The sequence below is a fragment of the Trichechus manatus genome, unplaced genomic scaffold, assembly GCF_000243295.1.
Source record: "Trichechus manatus latirostris isolate Lorelei unplaced genomic scaffold, TriManLat1.0 scaffold00097, whole genome shotgun sequence".
NCBI classification, from domain to species: Eukaryota; Metazoa; Chordata; class Mammalia; order Sirenia; family Trichechidae; genus Trichechus; species Trichechus manatus.
In genome coordinates, this window is record NW_004444033.1 from 8856161 (window position 1) to 8875830 (window position 19670).

Here is a 19670-nt window from a genome sequence, read left to right on the forward strand (position 1 = left end):
CCAAAACCAAAACCAAACCTGTTGCCATCAAGTCGATTCCAACTCAGAGCGACCCTGTAGGACAGAGTAGAACTGCCCATAGAGTTTCCAAGGCTGAAATCTTTACGGAAGCAGACTGCTACATCTTTTTCCCGCACAACGGCTGGTGGGTTAGAACCTCCGACCTTTCGGTTAGCAGCCGAGTGCTTAACCACTGCGCAACCCGGGCTCCTTACAAAGTTTTATACTAATTTTTAAATATTATGAACACCAAGGAGCCCTGGTTGCACAAATGGCTAAGCACTTAGCTGCTAACCAAAAGGTTGGCGGTTTGAACCCACCCAGCAGCTCCGTAGGAGAAAAGACCTGGCGATCTGCTTCCATAGAGATTACAGCCAAGAAAACCCTATGGAGCAGTTCTACTTTGTCACATGGGGTTGCTATGAGTTGGAATCAACTTGGCAACACCCAACAACGACATGAATATCAAAACCCTTTAATAACCCTCTTCCCCATCACACAAATTTGAACGTAGCATGATTTACAGCCAGCTCCTCTCCTGCACCTGGCCCGATTCTCAGCAGGAGCTGGTTAAAGCTCTTTACTCGGGGTCGTAGGAGAGAAACAGGGAAGAGGGAGGAGAGGACACGGCAATCCTGCCTGGGGAAGAGGGAAGCAGAGGGTGGGTTTCTGTCTCCCCAAAATCTTCAGGAATGGTTTAATTTTCACCAGAATCATCTAATCTTTTAAAAAAATTCTTATGAAATAAATATTTTAGACAAGATGAAATAGTTTGGTTGCTGGGTGGTGCAAACAGCTTGCACTCCTTTACTAAAGGTTGGTGGTTCAAACCCAGTCAGTGGTGCCATGGTAAAGAGGCCTGGAAATTTTCTTCTGTAAAGATTATAACCAAGAAAACTATGGAGCAGTTGGACTCTGTAGCACATGGGGTCTCCGTGAGTCAGAATGGACTTGGCAATGGGTATTTAGAAGATATAAAAAGACTTGTTCAGGTTTCAGACAACATGGAGTAGATGCCCTTTTCCCTACTTCCCCCCTAAGTACAGCTACAATCCCAGACATGGTGTATAAATCAAACATAAGAAGATGCTGAAAGGTGGACAGAAGAAGGCAGACCAACTAGGAACCTCAGAACCTGAGAAGTACATGGTGGTGAGTTCTCTGGGGTCCCTTTTTGCCCCATTTATCCCAAACTGGGAGCTAGGGAAGCCTACAACCCCAGAACACCAATGGGCACAGACAGAAAAAGTCCCAGTAGAAATCTACTCTTACTAGCCAAGGACTAGGGAAGGGGGAGCCTAGCTAGACAGAAAACTCTGACAATCACCACTGTGCATCAGTCAAACACCATAGATAAAACTGAAGTCTCACCTTACAGTCACCCCTATCAGCAAAGGATTCCACCTCCTCCCTGCTGGGATAGCGATAGGGAAGGCCTCATGAGAGCCTATTCAGCACTGACAAGACCCGCCTCCCACAGTGTCATCGAAGGCCACTTGGGGAGCCTGGATTTCCATCCCGCACCTAGCAGTAATGTGGCACCCTTTCCCTTCCCACTGGGTGGTATCAGACCTACCTCCTCTCAGGGGCAGTGGAGGCCTAGTGGGGACCCTAAACTTCCATCCCCACCTGGCATTAACAGGGCATCACCCCCCTCCCTGAGTGTCCACAGAGGCTGGCTGGGTGGGGAACTTGGACTTCCACCCCCCACCCAGCAGCAATGCGGTGGCATGCCCTTCCCCACTGGCATGGGGTCAGAGGAGGCTTGCTAAAATAGAAGATTTAAATAAGACCCAAAGTCTCATAATAATGTACTGTTATGGATTGAATTATGTCCCCCGCTAGGCCGAGATTCCCAGTATTGTGTGATTGTCCACCAGTTTGCCATCTGATGTGATTTTCCTATGTGTTGTAAATCCTGTCTCTAGGATGTTAATGAGATGGGATTAGTGGCAGTTATGTTAATGAGGCAGGACTCAATCTACAAGATTAGATTGTGTTTCAAGTCAATCTCTTTTGAGATATAAAAGAGAGAAGTGAGCTGAGAGACAAGGGGACCTCATACCACCAAGATAACAAGAGCCAGAAGAATAGCACATCCTTTGGACCCAGGTCCCTGCACTGAGAAGCTCCTTGACCTGGGAAGATGGATCTCAAGGACCTTCCTCCAGAACCAACAGAGAGAAAAAGCCTCCCCCTGGAGCTGGTGCCCTGAATTCGGACTTCTAGCCTCCTAGACTGTGAGAGGAGAATAAACTTCTGTTTGTTAAAGCCGTCCACTTGTGGTATTTCTGTTATACCAGCACTAGATAACTAAGACGCGTACTTATCCAAAATTAAAAAAAAAAAAAAAAATCACTCATCATACCAAGAATCAGGACAACCTCAACTTGCATGAGAAAAGACAATCAAAAGATGTCAACTCTAAGATGACACAGGCGTTGGAATTATCTGACAAGGATTTCGAAGTAGGCATCACGAAAATGCTGCAACGGGCATTTAAAAACGTGTTTGAAACACATGAAACATAGCAGGTCTCAGTAAAGAAATAGAAGCTATAAAGAACACTCAAATGGGGATTTTACAGAATTGAGCAATAAAAGAACTGAAATTTTACTGGATGGGCTCAACAGTAAAGTGGAGAGCACAGAGAAAATAATCAGTAAACTTGAAGACAGAGCAATATTAATTATCCAGTCTGAACAACAGAGAGAAAATAGACTGGGGAAGAAAAGGAACAGAGCCCCATGTGGGACTATCCAAAAAAAACCAAACCCATTGCCATCGAGTTGATTCCGACTCACAGCAACCCTATAGGACAAGGTAGAACTGCCCCCATAGGGTTTCCAAGGCTGTAATATTTGCAGAAGCAAGCTGCCTATCTTTCTCCCTCTGAGTGGCTGGTGGGTTCAAACTGCCAACCTTTTGGTTACCAGCTGAGTGCTTAACCACTGCGCCACCAGGGCACCTTCATAAAACCAAAAAACTAAGCCCGTTGCCGTCAAGTCGATTCCGACTCATAGTGACCCTATAGGACAGAGTAGAACTGTCCCATAGGGTTTCCAAGGAGCAGCTGGCAGATTTGAACTGCTAACCTTTTGGTTAGCAGCCAAGCTCTTCACAACGGACCCCCAGGGCTCCAAGAAGGACTATAACAAAGGGCCTAATGCCATGTTATTCCAGAAGGCAAGGCAAAAGAGTGCGGAGCTGAAAAAATATTTGCAGAAATAATAACCAAAAATTCCCAAAATTTGGCAAAAGCCAAAAACCTACAGATTCAAGAAGCTGAGTGAACCCCAAGCAGGATAAACCTGAGAAAATCCCAACAAAACACATCATAATCAAACTATTGAAAATTAAAAACAATGAAAAAATCTTGAAAGCAGTGAGAAAAAGTGATACCTTACTTACAGGGAAAAAACAGTTCAAATGGTAGCAGTTTTCTTACCAGCAACTGTGGAGGAAATGGTGTAATTTCAAAGGATATAAGAACTGTCAACCTAAAATCCTTTATTCGGTGAAACTATCCTTCAGGAATGAAGGGGAAGTAAAGACATTCTCAAAAGAAGAAGAAATAAGAGAATTTGTCACCAGCCAACTTACACTGAGAAGAATGGCCAGAGGAAGTTCTTGAGACAGAAGGGAAATGGTAACAGAAGAAATCTTGAAACCTCAGGAAGGAAGAAAGAACAAAAGGAAGTAAAAATATGGGTAAATCCAGCAGACTTTCCTTGTCCTCTTGAAATGATGGCTGCAAAAAAATTTGAGAAAATTATAAATGAAGGACAGGAAGGAAGAAAGGGAGGGAGGGAAGGAAGGGAGGGAAAAAAGGAAGGAGGGAGGGACGGAGGGAAGGGAAGAGGGAGAAAGGAAGGAAGGATTCTTGAGTTTAAATTCTGGTTCAGCCATTTAGTGAAAAAAGCAAAAGATATAAACCGGTGAACGAAACGGCAAAAAAAAAAAAAAAAAAAAATAACACTGCCTCAAACTCGCCAGAAAATATGAAACAAAACGATAGCAATAAGGCTGAACTCATCAGTTTGAAAAAGAAATAAAAATAATTTAACTCCACAACTAAAATAAAAGGCAGAGACTTGGTTAAATAAGAAAATCTAACTATGTATTTCTTACAAGTGTGGGACCAAAAATAAACTACATAAAAAGAATAAGATTAAAAGGATCAGCTAAAATGTATCAGGCACACACAAGTAAGGCAGAGGTGGCATTGATATTATCAAAGGAAAGTTCAAAGCAAAAATGATTCAATGAAACAAAAGGATCCTTTTATATTGAAACAACGTGAAATTCCTAATTATGATATAATAGCCTAGAGCATTTATGAACTGATTAACATAACATCAAAATGTATACAGCAAAAAACTATTTGATATCTAAGAAGAAAGTAGCACGACTATAGTGAGATACTAAAATACCAGTATTATCTATGACAGAGCACATCAATAAATAAATACAAGAGGACATATGTAGGTAGTTTCAATAATGCAATTGGTAAAATTAATAGATGTAGCAAAATTTTATACCATAGACTTTCTTCTCAATTCCACTGAATTTTATAAATTGAGCATATGCCAAGGTATAAAGAACATTAATAAAGTTTACAAAACAGAAATTACACAAGCCATCTTCTCACGTCTTCATTATAATCCATAGAAACTAGAATTTATAAGAAAAAAAAAACCCTCTCAAAATAACTCTTGGGCCAAAAAGAACAAAACTATAATGTTATACTCTTTAGAACTGCGCTGTCCATTATGGTAGCCACTAGCCACATGTGGTTATTTAAAATGAAATTAATTAAAATTAAATAAAAATAATTCAGTTCTTCAGTTGGACTAATCATATTTCAAGCAATCAATGGCAACATGGAACTGTTGTTGTTTTTAGGTGCCGGGGAGTCGATTTTGACTCATAGTGGCCCCATATGACAGAGTAGAACTGCACCATAGTGTTTTCTTGGCTGTAATCTTTATGGAAGCAATCACCAGGTCTTTCTCCCTTGGAGCCTCTGGGTGGGTTCCAACCATCAACCTTTTAGTTAGCAGCCAAGCACTTAACCATTTGCACCACCAGGGCTCCTTACATGGAACTACCCATAACCCTTTGCCTTCGAGTCAATCCTGACTCATAGTGACCCTGTAGGACAGAGTAGAACTGCCCCATAGGGTTTCCAAGGCTGTAATCTTTACAGAAGCAGACAGCCACATCTTCCTCCCACAGAGCAGCTGGTAGGTTCAAACCGCCAACCTTTCCGTTAGCAGCCGAGGGCTTTAGCCATTGCTCTGCCAGGTCTCCAGTGGCTACTATATTGGACAACATAGATATGGAGCATTTCCATCATCACAGAAAGTTCCTTTGGACAGTGCTGCTGTAGAAAATAAAACTCAGGAGCATACACATGAGCAAACACTTCATAAGAAACTTAGACTTAAAAGCATCTCTATGAATGGTTGTACAACTTGAAGAGTGTAATCAATGTCACTGAATTATACGTGTAGAAACTGTTGAATTGGCATTTTTTTAAAATTGAACTTTAGACGAAGGTTTACAGAACAAACTAGCTTCTCATGAAACAGTACATATATTGTTTTATGGCATTGGTTAACAACCCCATGACATGTCAGTACTCTCCCTTCTCGACCTTGGGTTCCCTATTACCAGCTTTCCTGTCCCCTCCTGCCTTCTAGTCCTTGCTCCTGGGCTGGTGTGCCTCTTTAGTCTTGTTTTGTCCTATGGGTCTGTCTAATCTTTGGCTAAAAGGTAAACCTCAGGAGTAACTTCATTACTGGGCTAAAAGGGTGTCCGGCGGCCATACTCTGGGGGTTTCTCCAGTCTCTGCCAAGCCAGTAAGTCTGGTCTTCTTTTTTTTTTTTTGAGTTAGAATTTTGTTCTACATTGTTCTCCAGCTCTGTCCGAGACCCTCTATTGTGATCCCTGTCAGAGCAGTCAGTGGTGGTAGCCGGGCACCTTCTAGCTGTACTGGACTCAATCTGGTGGAGGCCATAGTAGTTGCTGAACTGGCGTATGTTTTGTTACGTGTATTTTCACCGTAGGACAATAAAAAGCATTTCTATTTAAAATAACAAATTCAATACAATGACAAATTGGGGTGGATATTTGCAACAGATGGGGACCAGTTACTTAGTGTGTGAATAAACAGTTCACACAAAAACATAAAACACTAAGATCCCAGGATGGAAAAGTAAAGGACATGAACCAACAATTCCCTAAGGAAGAAAGACTACTGAAAAGTAAGCACATGAAAAATATTAAGCCTGGTCAGTAAAATAACGTATCATTTTTCAGCTCTTAAATTAGTAAAGATAAAAAATTGTTACATTTTGTGCTAACGAGGGTGTGGTGAGGTGGTCCCACAGAAACTGCTGAGTGGAGAGTAAACTGACAAGATCTTTCTACAAAGCCCCCACGCCACCCTCTAGGAGCCGCGGTTCTCAAACCTGCTTTACATTGGAATCACCCTGGGAACTTTTAAAAAATACAATCCCTGAGCCCCCACCGCAATAGATTCTGCATTAGTTGCCTTGGGACAGAGCCCGGAAGCTGGTATTTTTCAAGGTCACCACGAATCAGAATCCCCCTCGAAGGCAGCTAACAGCAATAACAACATGGAGGCTCTGGCGTGCAGACCAGATTGAAGCCCGGTGCTCCAGAGGCGTGGCTCAGGGGCGGGGTACATTCGAAAGCCCAACTGAGTTTGAGACGCTAAGAACAGCGGACATTTATGCCCACTGCCTTGCTTCCCATGTAGAACCCTGCCAGGCAGCGTGTTCAACGAGTTCCCAGTATCTCCATGTAGCGCGGACAAGGCAGAGAGGGCCCGAGACAGGCCCCTGACCCCGGATCGCACAGGGGAGCCGCTGGTTATCACATGCTTTCATGAAGAGAAGGAGTCCCCGGGTGGTGCCACTGGTCAAATACTTGGCTACTAAGCAAAAGGTTGGTGGTTCACATTCACCCAGAGGGGCCTCAGAAGAAAAGCCTGGCGATCTACTTCCAAAAGATCACAGCTATTGAAAACCCTCTGGAGCACAGTTCTACTGTGACATTCATGGGGTCTCCATGAGTCAACTCGACAGCAACTGTTTTTTTGTTGTTGTTTGTGGCTCACGAAGAGAACCAAAGTTGACTCAAAAAGAGGGTTGACATGTCTTGAGCGGTCAGCATGACGGGATGCAGCACCAGTGCAGGCGTGGCCCCCGGAGAAGGCGAGGCCCAGGCTTCCTAACTAGTGCAGGATCCTGATCCAAACGATGCAGCCATTTGCTAGGAGTCCCCTTGCTGCCTTGATGCTCCGCAACCCCGTGGAAGTCGGATACAAGCCCAGAGAAAAAGCAAGAGAGAAGAAACTCTGAATTGACTGAGAATAAGATGAACTCTCTTGCACTTTGGATTTGAGCGTAACATAAAAGTTTGTGGTCTGAGATCTTTGTACTCACTGCACATGCGTTGTCTAGCTTGATCAGCACAAGAACCCTTCCAGGCAGCCAGGGTTACCGATGGTAGTGCTGTGGTTCAGATGGGAAAGAATTTAAACTTCAGACACTTTTTGCTTTATAGACTTTGACATTCTGTTATGCAGCTCAGAAGGGTTTAGGACTGTTATGTATTAGTAATGGGATACACCGGGTTTAATGTAAAAAGTGGGGTTTTATGTCTCAGTTAATGATTTTTGCCTTGACCTCTACTTCATATGATTATAATATGGCTACATTAGCTTGCTTTTTGTTTGTGTGATATTTAGTCTTGATGTTTCTTTAGCTATGTCTTTCTCCCTACCCCCCACCCCGCCCCACTCTAGATATTGGTGGCTCTCCCCACCCTTTCCAGTTCTTAGCACCTCCAGCTTCTTTTTACTGAAACCACAGAACAGCTTTCTCTTAGATCGTTAATTCACACTGAAGTATAAATGACTGCTAATAGGCATGTGTTTATGTACCACCAACTTTTCTATCATCAGCATGCAATCCAGGAAGGAAGAAGGGAAGGAGGAAGCAAGAGTGGGAGGGAGGGAGGAAGGAAGAGGGAGAGGAAGGGAGGTGGGAGGTACAGGGGAAGAGGAAGGGAGGGAGGAAGGAAGGATGCTTAGTTCCACAGTTTTAAGATTCGTGGTGTCCATAAGATAAAGCCAAGCCAAGCCACCCAGAAGCAGCACAGCTTTTCTTGATTCTGAGACTTCAGAGACGTTTCTTTCCCAGTTCTCCCAAAGGGGGCGCTATTTGAATGTGTGGTCCACATTCTGAATACTGTTGTTTTGTTGCTGTTGCTAGTTGCCCTTGAGTTGACTCTGACACATGGCGACCCCATGTATTACAGAGTAGAACTGCTCCATAGGGTTTTCAGGGCTGTGACATTTTGGAAGCAGATCGCCAGGCCTGTCTTCCAAGATGCCTCTGGGTGGATTTGAACTGCCAACCTTTCAGCTAGTAGTCACGTACTTTACAGTTGGTGCCACTCAGGGAGTCCCTGAATACTATATTGACATTAGATATAGTCTTGAGTTTGACACAGCCATTTCTTATTATGTTCTTTAATGCACACTATATAATGGAAAAATCACAATTCAAGAAGAAAAAAAAAAAAGGAATTATTTGAGAGGCCCTGTCTAAATATGTAGGTTGGTGATATACCATAGTGGTTAACTGAGTGAGCCTGCTGTCATAATTCCTGAGTTTAAATCCTGGTTCCACCCTTTGCTAGGAGTCTGATTTAGGCAATTTACTTACTCAACTTCTTCGATTTTTGGAGATATTGTTTCACAGAACTGGGCGGGGAGGAGGGTGGGAATGTAACGAACCAAATTGAACAACAGCAGGCAGTTCCCCAACCCCAGTTGGGTCTTGGAAGGGAATTAATAATCAAGTGGTGGAAAATCGAAGGAAAAAAAAAAAAATATATTCTCTCGATTCTAAGAGACATATGTCTCACATTTTAATATCTCTGAAAGGTGCCCTGGTGGTGGAATGGTTAAGCACTTGACTGTTAACAGAAAAGCTGATAGTTCAAACCCACCCAGCACCTCCATGGCTCCACAGGAGAATGACCTAGCCATCTGGTTAACCTGTTCTGAGTTGATTCTGACTCCTAGCGCCCCTTTAGGACAGAGTAGAACTGACCCACAGGGTTTCCAATGCTGTAATCTTTATGGAAGCAGATTGCCACACACATCTTTCTCCTGTGGAGAGCCCAGTGGATTTGAACTGCTGACCTTTCAGTTAGCAGCCGAGCCGTTAACCACTGCACCACCAGGGCTCCTTCCATAAAGATTACAGCTTAGAAAATCCTATGGGCTGTTCTACTCTGTCACACGGAGTTACTGTCAGTTGGAATCGGCTCAACGGCACCTAACAGCAACAACAACAAAATCAGGGCACATTTTAAAGTTGATTGTTTCTTCTTTCTTGATGGAATATAAAATGATGGTGTATATTACAATTTGCAACATCTTAGATTCATGAAAAGATTGTAGTGATAATTACTGTAAGACACCAGCTGCTACTCAGGAGCCACTAAGGCCCGTTTGTGGCCGTAGCGTGGACCCTCGGAAGGTCTGGCAGTCTCAGAGGGCCATGGCTATTCAGTTAAGGTCCTGTCCGACGAGGGAAAGGCATTCCGCAGAAGCAGGTTCTCCCATTTAAAACAGAAGCCCTGTTTGGGCTAAGCCTCCCGTCAACCACCTTCTCTAGGTCCTCATCGCGAGAGAAAGGAGCAAAGAACCGCATACACCAGGAAACGCCTTGTGTCAACAAGGAACGGGCAAACCACAAATACACATGCTCTTGTCAGTTATGGTCCAGTCAGCTCTGACTCTTGGTGACCTGTATACAACAGAACAAAACGTTTCCCAATCTTGCATCATCTTCACGATCGTTGGTATCTTCGAGTCCCTTGTCATGGCCACTGTGTATTTTGAGTGCCTTCCAACATAGGGGGCTCATCTTCCAGCAGTATATCGAACAATAGTCTGTTGTGATCCCCAGGGTTTTCATTAGCTAATTTTCTGAAGTAGCTCGCCAGGCCTTTCTTCCTAGTCTTAGTCTGGAAGCTCCACTGAAATCTGCCCACCATGGGTGACCCTACTGATATTTGAAATACCAGTGGCATAGTTTCCAGAATCACAGCAACATGCAAGCTACCACAGCATGACAAACTGACAGATGGGTGGCGGATAAATAAGCTTACAAATGGCATTTTAGAAAAAGGTGGAGACCAAGCTGCCACCTTCCCAGGGTCCCTCCGCGGCCACTCCCTATGATAGTGGATTTTCCACCAAGTCAGCCCTGACTGTTGAGAAACCACTCCCTCTGATCTTTTCCTCCTGTCTGATGGCACGTTGGCAAGGCTGGCCCGAAATCCAACAAGAAGGATATCCGTGCACACAGGAACCCATGTAAGCATGAGAGGGGCCCGCTGTGACAAATGGCACCACCCCAGTCCCGCGGAGTCTACACCCCTTCGGGGAAATTCACACTCCATTTTCCCCAGAATTGTGCATGTAAAGCGTTTGTCAAGTGATAAAGGCTCGATGCACATTTGTTGTTGTTACGTGCCCTTGAGTCACCTCTGACTCCTGATGACCCCGTGTGTTACAGAACAAACAGTGCCTGGGCCTGGGCCATCTTCATGATCTTTGGTATGTCTGAGCCCGCTGTCGAGGCCACTTTGTCATTCAGGGCTCAGTGCATACTAGCGCTTCTTATTTTTATAAGTATTTTTGGCAAGTTGAGTTTAGAAGATACGAAGGCTGTCTTAGGGGAAACCAGAAAGGCTGCTGCGTTTCATGGGATGTGAGCGTGGTGGAGGAGGGGAAGACGTAACCCCCCACTGCGGGTCTAGCGCTCAGGTGTGCTGGTTTGCCTGACGCTGTCCCAGTCATGCCTGTTGTCCCAATGCCCCCTTTTCCTTCTCAATAGTCTGCTGGTGTAGGTAATAATTGAGCCCATTCCCCTCGGCATGGGTCATGTGGGGTCACTCATTCCATTGCTTCTATTCATACAAAGTGAGAAGTAATATAACAGGAAGGATAAAAAAAAAATGAAAGCGTGAGATAATTAAGAGCTTAAGAGCAAGAACTTCAAAACCAATCAAGAATAAATAAAAGCTCAAATTACAAATAATACCCAGTGTCAAAAGTTTCCATATTGGACTTGTTACATGAAAGATGTTTGTGAAGTTAATAAAGAACTATTTTAAACTAAAAGTTCAAAATAAATACCTTAAAGTGTTACATTTAAAACATGCAATAGTAAATAGTCAAAGACAAAACAAAGAACCCAAATATTAAAGAGATACATTGTAAAAGAGGATTCGAATACAAATAGAAAACAAAATAATGAAAATAAAGCCAGAAAAACTCACTAAAGTAATCCATTTAGCTGTATAAAATGCTCACATACTTCTGAAAACCCCATGGAGCACAGTTCTACTCTGACACCCATGGGGTTGCCGTAAGTCAGATCGACTAAATGGCAACGGGTAAATTGGTACTGGTTTCCCCCAAACCACAGCAAACCCCTTATACCAAGACTTCTTATAATGGTGTTGGGAGACACGCGTCCTTGTCTCTTAGATTTCCTAATGCATAAGCATGTGTATTTTATTGTTTTCATACTATTTTGAAAAGTGGCCATGTGTGAAAATGCTTCACTGAAGTGTTTGATGAATGTAGACATCCCAGTCCCAAACTCTTCTTGATACTGCACAGGGCATTGTTTACACAGATGATGGAACCAACATACAAAGAGCAGCTCCTCAGTATAATAATCACCCCAGTCCAAGACACAATCTAGGGTTTCATCGTTTTAAAAAAAAGCATATGCAGCAAATTTTGTTGAACAAGAACTATGAAAAATGAGAGGATTTGATCCACTAATTGTAATGTCTCGATCAACTTCAAAGCAGTTCAGCTAAGGTCACCTACTACTTGCTTGCATTTAAAGAAGGAGAAACATCTGCAGTTTTATATTTTCTCTTATTTATTAACATTCAAAACGCTCCAAGTTTTTTATTAACCCTGGCAATTGTTGGCATGAGAGATTAGTTTAGCAATTCGATGAGGTGGGTTCCACAGCATGCTAAATTAGAATCCCTGACACTTTTAAAGACCCGAATCTAATTTTCGCCCTAGTTTAGAAGCTTCTCTCGAAAATTCTGTTATCCTAACACATGCTTCTAATTCTCTAACTTCTCTAAGAAACAGTACTCCCCACCAACTGTAAAGTCAAAAATATTCTGAATTGCCACTGCGGAATGTTTAAATTTTATATTTACTGGATCACTGAGCTTAGATACAGAGAGCCAATCTATTTCCCCGGAAATTGCAGTACTTGTAAATTGGAGCACAATTCTTGCTCTAACTATGAATTCTGCAAAATAAAGATTTTGCTTTGGTCTCTAAGTTTACATGAATAATAACTACATTTGCTTGTTCTTGGGGTATGTCTTTAAAAACCCAGTCAGTCTATGATTCAGAAAGCCAGATGAACAAAGGAAAGAAAAACAGCAAAGGCAAAGCAACTTGCAGGCGACAGGCTGGTTGTTTCCATTGCACCGGCATTAATAAACTGACCTTCATATAGGAGATTAAGCTATGGATGAGAGTATCTGCACTTCCTGTCACCTCTGTCCTGGATGCTTTCCCCAGATAGCCAGTAGGGTCATTCCCTCACTTTTCCCACCCCCACTCCACCCAACGCTCTTTATCCCGTTTTCCTGCTTCCTTTTTATTCAGAGCACTTTTCACTAGCTAACGTTTAAAAACAAATTATTTATCTTGTTTATTGTGTGTTTCCCTTAATAAATGTAAGTCCCAGGAGGGCAGAGAGAGCCACAATTGTGAATCTTCAGTGTGCTATTACCCTGTATTTTTTAATATATGTATACAGAGAGAGAGATGATGGATGGATAGATGATGGATGGATGGACGGATGGACGGATGGATGGATAGCTATAGATAGAGATGGTTTGATGTTGCCAATTTCTGAGCTTTACGAGAATGTTACCATTCTGTTTGTTTTCTTCTAAGTCTTGCTTTTTATATTCAGCATTACGTTTTTGAGATTTATCTTTGTTGATGGATAAAGCTACAGTTCATTCATTATTTTTCCATTTTCCATTCTCTTGTCAAGGGCTATTTTGGTTGTTTACAGTGTTTTACAAGCAGGCAGGACTGTTATGAACAATTATGTATATGCCCAATCGTGCACATGTGTAAGGGTTTCTCTATGGTTCTAGTCAAGAGTGGAATTTCTGGTTGCAGGATGGGCATGCTTTCAGCTTTAAAAGATAATATCAAATTGTTTTCCAAGATGGCTGTGCCAGTGCATACTCTACAGCCGTGATTGAAAAGGTTCCATTGATAGAATCTTTGCCAACACTTCATGTTTTCTGATTTTTTATTTTGGTCAGACTGGTGAATGTAACATGATGTATCGCTCTGGGTTAAGGATGCCTTTTCCCCAGTTATTAATGAGGTTGAGCATCTGTCATGTTTAGTGACCATGGCTGTTTTTTACTCTGAAATGTCATTCATGTCTTTTTTGCCTATTCTTCTATCGGGGTGTGTCTGAGGCTGGGTTCTCTAGAGAAGCAAAACCAGAGAAAAGTGTGTGTGTGTGTGTGCATGTATATATATACATATATATATATATATAGAGAGAGAGAGATTTATCTCAAGGAAATGGCTCATGCAATTGCAGAGGCTGGAAAGTCCCAAGTCAGTAGGTCAGGTATCATGCTGGAGGCTTCTCCTGACTTATGTACCTACAAGGTCTAATGAACCAAAGATTGGCAGGTCAGACAGCAGGCTGCTGGCTCGTGGCCTGCAGAGGCTAACAAATCTCAAGATCAGCAGGCAATACTGCAGGCTGCTGGCTGAAATCCCAAGAACCAGAGGTTAGATGATGACAAGCTGGATGCAGGATCCAGAGAAAGGAAGCAAGCTTTGCCAGAATGTGCACATATATATACATAGGATGCAGGCCACACCCCCAAGGAAACTCCCCTTGCAACTGACTGGCTGATAACATGAGGTCACATCATGGAGGGTGACTACATCATTACATAGCTGCCTAACTACATCATTACATAACTGCCAAACCACTGAGAATCATGGCCCAGCCAAGCTGACACATAACCTTAACCATCACAGGTTGATTGTCTTTTTCTTGATTTTAGGAGTTCTTTATAAATGTTCGATATTAATCCTTCATCATATGTGTTACAAATATGTTCTCCCAGTTAGTGGCTCAATTTTTCTCCTTTTGTTTTCCCTTCTTTCCTCTGTCCCATTTCCCCTCCCTCCCCCTTTCTTTTTTCCCTTCTTTCCTCGTTAACTTTTCCCTACAGTCTCTATCAGTCTGGAACAAAAGCGGACCCACCCACGTCAGCTCAACCCACTACATTACATGGACATCTCCAATAGATTCTCTCTTTCTCTTAAATCTTCCCATTTCTAACGTTGCTGGCACTTTTTCCTGGATAACTTTTTGTAAAAATAAATGGAAAGCCCCTTTTAAATGTGAATTGTTCCTTTTTATTTTTAAATTGTGGATTGTAAAATAATTATTTTCTATTTCCCCCTTTGAGGACCATTTGGAGTTAAACCAATTTCTTATATTCCTCCATAACTTTAATTAACTGAACACAATGCATAATTTATGGGTAATTTGACATCTGCTATAATGCTTAGCAAATTTTGATACCATTTGTTTGTAAGAATTGGCATAAATGGCATTCTGAGAATCAAAGCTTTCTTTTTATTGTTTTTTTTTTTTTCTCCTCTTCCCCTAAGATCTTAACTCTGTATGAAATTTAACCTTAAATTTACAAAGGTTCTTGTTCTCAGGTTAGAGCTAAGCTCTCTCTCAGTGGATTATAACTTATGCAAGGACAGGGACCTTGTTGATTTGGCTTATCCATGAATTCCTTAGCACCATAGCTGGTACAGAGTAGTTGCTCAATAAATACTTGCCTAATGAATTATGAGGAACCCCGGTGGTCCAGTCATTAAAGTGCTTGGCTGCTAACCGAAGGGTTGGCAGTTCAAACCCACCAGCCGCTCCACGGGAGAAAGATGTGGCAGTCTGCTTCCATAAAGATTTACAGCCTTGGAAACCCTATGGGGGCAGTTCTACTCTGTCCCATAGGATCGCTATGTATCAGAATCGACTTGACGGCAATGGGTTTGGTTTTTTGGTTTTTAATGAATTATGTAAACTATAGAGCCACAAGGAGCCCTGGTGGTGCAGTAGTTAAGAGCTTGGCTGGTAACCAAAAGGTCAGCAGTTTGAATCCACCAGTAGTTCTACTCTGGGGCAGTTCTACTCTGTCTATAGGGTCACTATGAGTTGGAATTGACTCAATGGCAGCAGGTATAGAGCCACAAAAATTCAGCCATATATCTTTAAGAATCTTAAAATTTTCACATCCTATGGCTCAGAAGTCTACTTCTAGGAATGTATCCTAAGAAGGAAATCTAATCAATGCAGATTTATATACAAGGATGTTATGGGACCATTTTTTATAGTAAAAATAAGTTTGGAAACAAATTCAATGTTCAACAATAATGAATTTGTTTAAACAATTATGGAACACGCATATGACAGAATGTTGTGAAATCATTAAAACTCGCATTTTCCAAAAATATAAGAGATGCATACAAAACAGTGTTAAGTGAATAAAAGACAACAAAGAACTGTACATTTAGTATGATCCTAATTTGGCATACGTTATGTAGACATAGAAAAAACTGGAAAGAAATATGCCGGTATTTTTCATTAGTTGTCTCTGGGTGGTGGAATCACCGACACACATTATTATCACATCAGATTGCAAGCTCCTTGGAATTATTAGTACCAGTTGCAGTTGCCATCAAACTGATTCTGACTCATGGCCACCCCATATGTGCAGAGAACTGTGCTCCATAGGGCTTTCAGTGGTTAATTTTTCAGAAGTAGATTGCCAGGCTTTTCTTCTAAGGTGCCTCTAGGTGAGCTAGAACCTCCAACCTTTCCAACAGCAGCTGAGCGTGTTAACTGTTGACACCACCCAGGGACTCCTTGAAATTAGTATCCAAGTTTTGCCAGTTTAGCACCAAAACCAAAGCCAAACCTGTTGTCATCGAGTTGAGTATCTGACTCATAGCGACCCTACAGGACAGAGTAGAACCACCCCATAGAGTTTCCAAGGAACGACTGGTGGATTCGAACTACCGACCTTTAGGTAAGCAGCTGAACGCTTAACCACTGTGCCACCAGTGTTTGTGAACTGTGGTACTCAACAACTAATTAGAGTAACACATTTAAAAAATGGTAAGAATTCTTGATCCCTCATAGCCCATTACCAATGGCTCGTCATTGATCGTGTATTCTAAAACCTCATTTATCACCGTTTATTCCCGCCTGCAGAACAGGTGGTAGGATGCCACTGCCAGCCACACCCACCGAGGGCTTTCTGGGTGTTAGAATGTAAGTGGCAGATAGCACACTTTCACCAGCGCATTGGCAGGCCTGCAGCCACTCATGATTCAGAGCGTGTGTGGCATCTACGTCTTACCAAAACCCACTGCTACGGAGTCAATTCCAACTCACAGTGACCTTACTGCTCTGAGCTCCGGGAAACGACCTCGGCATGCAGCATCCAAATCGAGTGCACGCACTGTTTGCTTGATTTGAAACAGGCTTATTTTCACTCACTCCTCGTGGGAGATTGTCAAGAACAACACAGTAAGCATACTGAACTCTGCAATACTGTCTTGCATAAATCATCTACCTTGGTTACATTTTGGTAGTCAAGGGTGATTTCAGGATTCGGGGCATCTGCTTTGGTGCAGTGGTTAAGCACTAGGCTGTTAACTGAAAGGTCAGCAGTTAGAACCCACCAGCCGCTCCATGGGAGAAAGATGTGGCAGTCTGCGTCCATAAAGACTACAGCCTTGGAAACATTATGTGGCAGTTCTACTTTGTCCTATAGGGTCGCTACGAGTTGGAATCGAATCGATGGCACTCGGTGGGTTTTCATTAAGAAATATTCTAACTTTGCCGTATGACCAGTTGATGGCCAAGCTCTGATCCTGCACAGATGTGTGTGACTCAGCAGTGGTTACTGGCGCCTAATCTTCGTGCATCCCTGGGTGGTGCAAATGGTTAAGCATTCGGCTACCAACTGAAAGGTTGGCAGTTCAAGTCAACCCAGAGGTGCTTCGAAAGAAAGTCCTGGCAATCCTCTTCTGAAAGATCAGTCATTGAAAACCCTATGGAGCACAGCTCTACTCTGACACATATAGGGTCGCCATGAGTCAGAATAGACTTCAGGCAACTGGTAACCTTCATGCCTTCCTGGGATATTCAGTTCTCCTGGCAGGAAGGGCCCTGGAAGAAGTGGTGAGGAGGTATTTGGGGAAGTAAGAAATGTATTCCAGATTCCTTGTAGAGGAGGTTGGAAAGAGGTATGATAGCTCTCAAATAAGACCTTCAAAGATGAGCTGAAATTCCTGTGGCCACCAGGGAGGAGAAACTCTCTTTCAGAGTCTAGAGTCTGAAAACAGGCTTAGATACAGCAGTAGCAAGGGTGAGGCAAGAGGTCCCCGCAAACCGCGCTGGGAAGAAGGACACCCTCCCCGTGGTGGTGGTGGGGTGAGGAGTCCTTCTGGAAGCTAGGAGAATCATGCTGGTGGAGAGGAGCCTCCAGACCAATTCCCTCCTCCCTGGGCTGGAGAAACAAGGCCCACAATTTTACACAGCATTTCTTCCAGCAGTAATCTGCCTCTGCCTTGCTATTCTTTTTCTTCATTAGAAGCCCTTTTCTTGGCTTTAATTCTCCCATTCCAAGAATGTTACCAGTTGCTGTCGAGTCCATTTTGACTCGTGGCGACCCCATGTGTGTCAGAGTAGAACTGTGCTCCATGGGGTTTTCAATGGCTGATCTTCTCAGAAGTAGCTCACCCGGCCTTTCTTCTGAGGTGCCTCTGGGTGGATTCAAACTTCCAATCTTTCAGTTAGCAGCTGAGCTTGTTAACCGTTTGCACCACCCAGGGACTCCTCCAAGAAGGTAGCCAGGTCCTTCATGCTCCCTCGCCTGAGGTAAGCCAGGGTTTGGACCAGGGAGATGCTAAGGGTGGGACATCCAGGGGATGCCAAGGCAACGGTCCTGGAACCAGGCAGGCACTGGAGCTATAGGTCACCAGGCTCCAAGGACCCCAATAATCACGAATGAACAGAATTTCAGGTGTTCCTTTTCTAAATACCATACAGCCTTCTGGATTTTTTATACCCTAGAGAGGCGCGGGTGCCCTGGCAAAGACTGGGCTTGCGTGCCCCACCAGCCTACTTCCAACACAATGGGGGCTGGGCTTGGGACTTGTTAAATTTCTTTATATCAGTTATATGTGACATCCTTTCACACTCCAGTTTGCGGACTAAAATTCATACCTTTTACACTCACACCCTCGGGGGGGGGGGCGGGGACTGTGGTTCTTGCACACTGAGAACAAAGCTGGGCTTCACCCAAGACGTTAGGGGAAAAATCCCAAGTCATATCAACAAATATCTGACCCCCATAAGGCAAGAAACTTGTCTTCCAGCACATGGCAGCCAAGTGTCCGTTTCAGCATTGTGAAATCACTTCTGTGGCTCCTAAATGCCGGCCATGGTTGTATATTCTACTGAGTGTGCCTCTCTTTACATAATTAACACCCCTCCACTCCATCATGGTTAACAGATGAGGACAAAGCTCTCTAAGGAGCCTATCTGAATTCATCCCACGTCTCCTACTGCAAGACATGAGCTTCTGTGCTAAATTTAGACATGCCCTGGAAGGGGGGTTTACACAGGGCCTTTATGGAGGAATTTACTGGCAAGCTTGGTGCGTGTTATTATCAACTGCTGCATCCGATGTGATTATAAGATTAAGAAAGGAGTGCATTGCTAATCTTGTCAGTCCAACTGCTTTCTTGCTGGATAACATTTGTGTTAGTACACTTTGGATGATGAAAGATTGTAATTGGCTGTTGACGCTGATTGAAGGAAGGAGACGCGGCTTTAAAAAAAAAAAAAAAAGAATGAATTAGCTCAGAGAGGGAGGTAACACCATTGAAATCCACAGTTCTCACAGCTGCAAAACAGACGTGAACTGTCAAAGAGCGTTTTCATCTCTTTCTTCCCCACCTGTTTTTCTCTTTTGGATGACATCTTTTCCTAGATTTAACACATTTAAAGTGGGCCCACCAAAGAGAGAGAGTTGGGGGTGGGGGGGAGGTGGGGAGCCTTCAAAAGAAAAAGGAAAAGAAATGTAGCTTTCAGGATTCACACCAGAAAAGCCGAAAAGGTGTTTCCTTTGCATGGATTTAAGCAATGTTTAAGGAAGACGCCATAGGCAGACAGATTAAGAGCCAGGCGAAATCTCTCTGTGTCACTGCAAGGTGTTCCAAGCTAGAACCAACACCTGAGACCCGGCTTCTGTGTGGCGGCCAGAACAAAAGATGTAGTTAAGTCGCCACATCCTGGTTTGCCCGTTTCATTCTCAACATAGGCCTGTTGTTGCTGATGTTGTTGGGGTGGCTCCGATTCATGGCGACCTTACGTATAACGGAATGAAACGTTGCCTGGTTCTGTACCATCTTCATGATCATTGGTTTG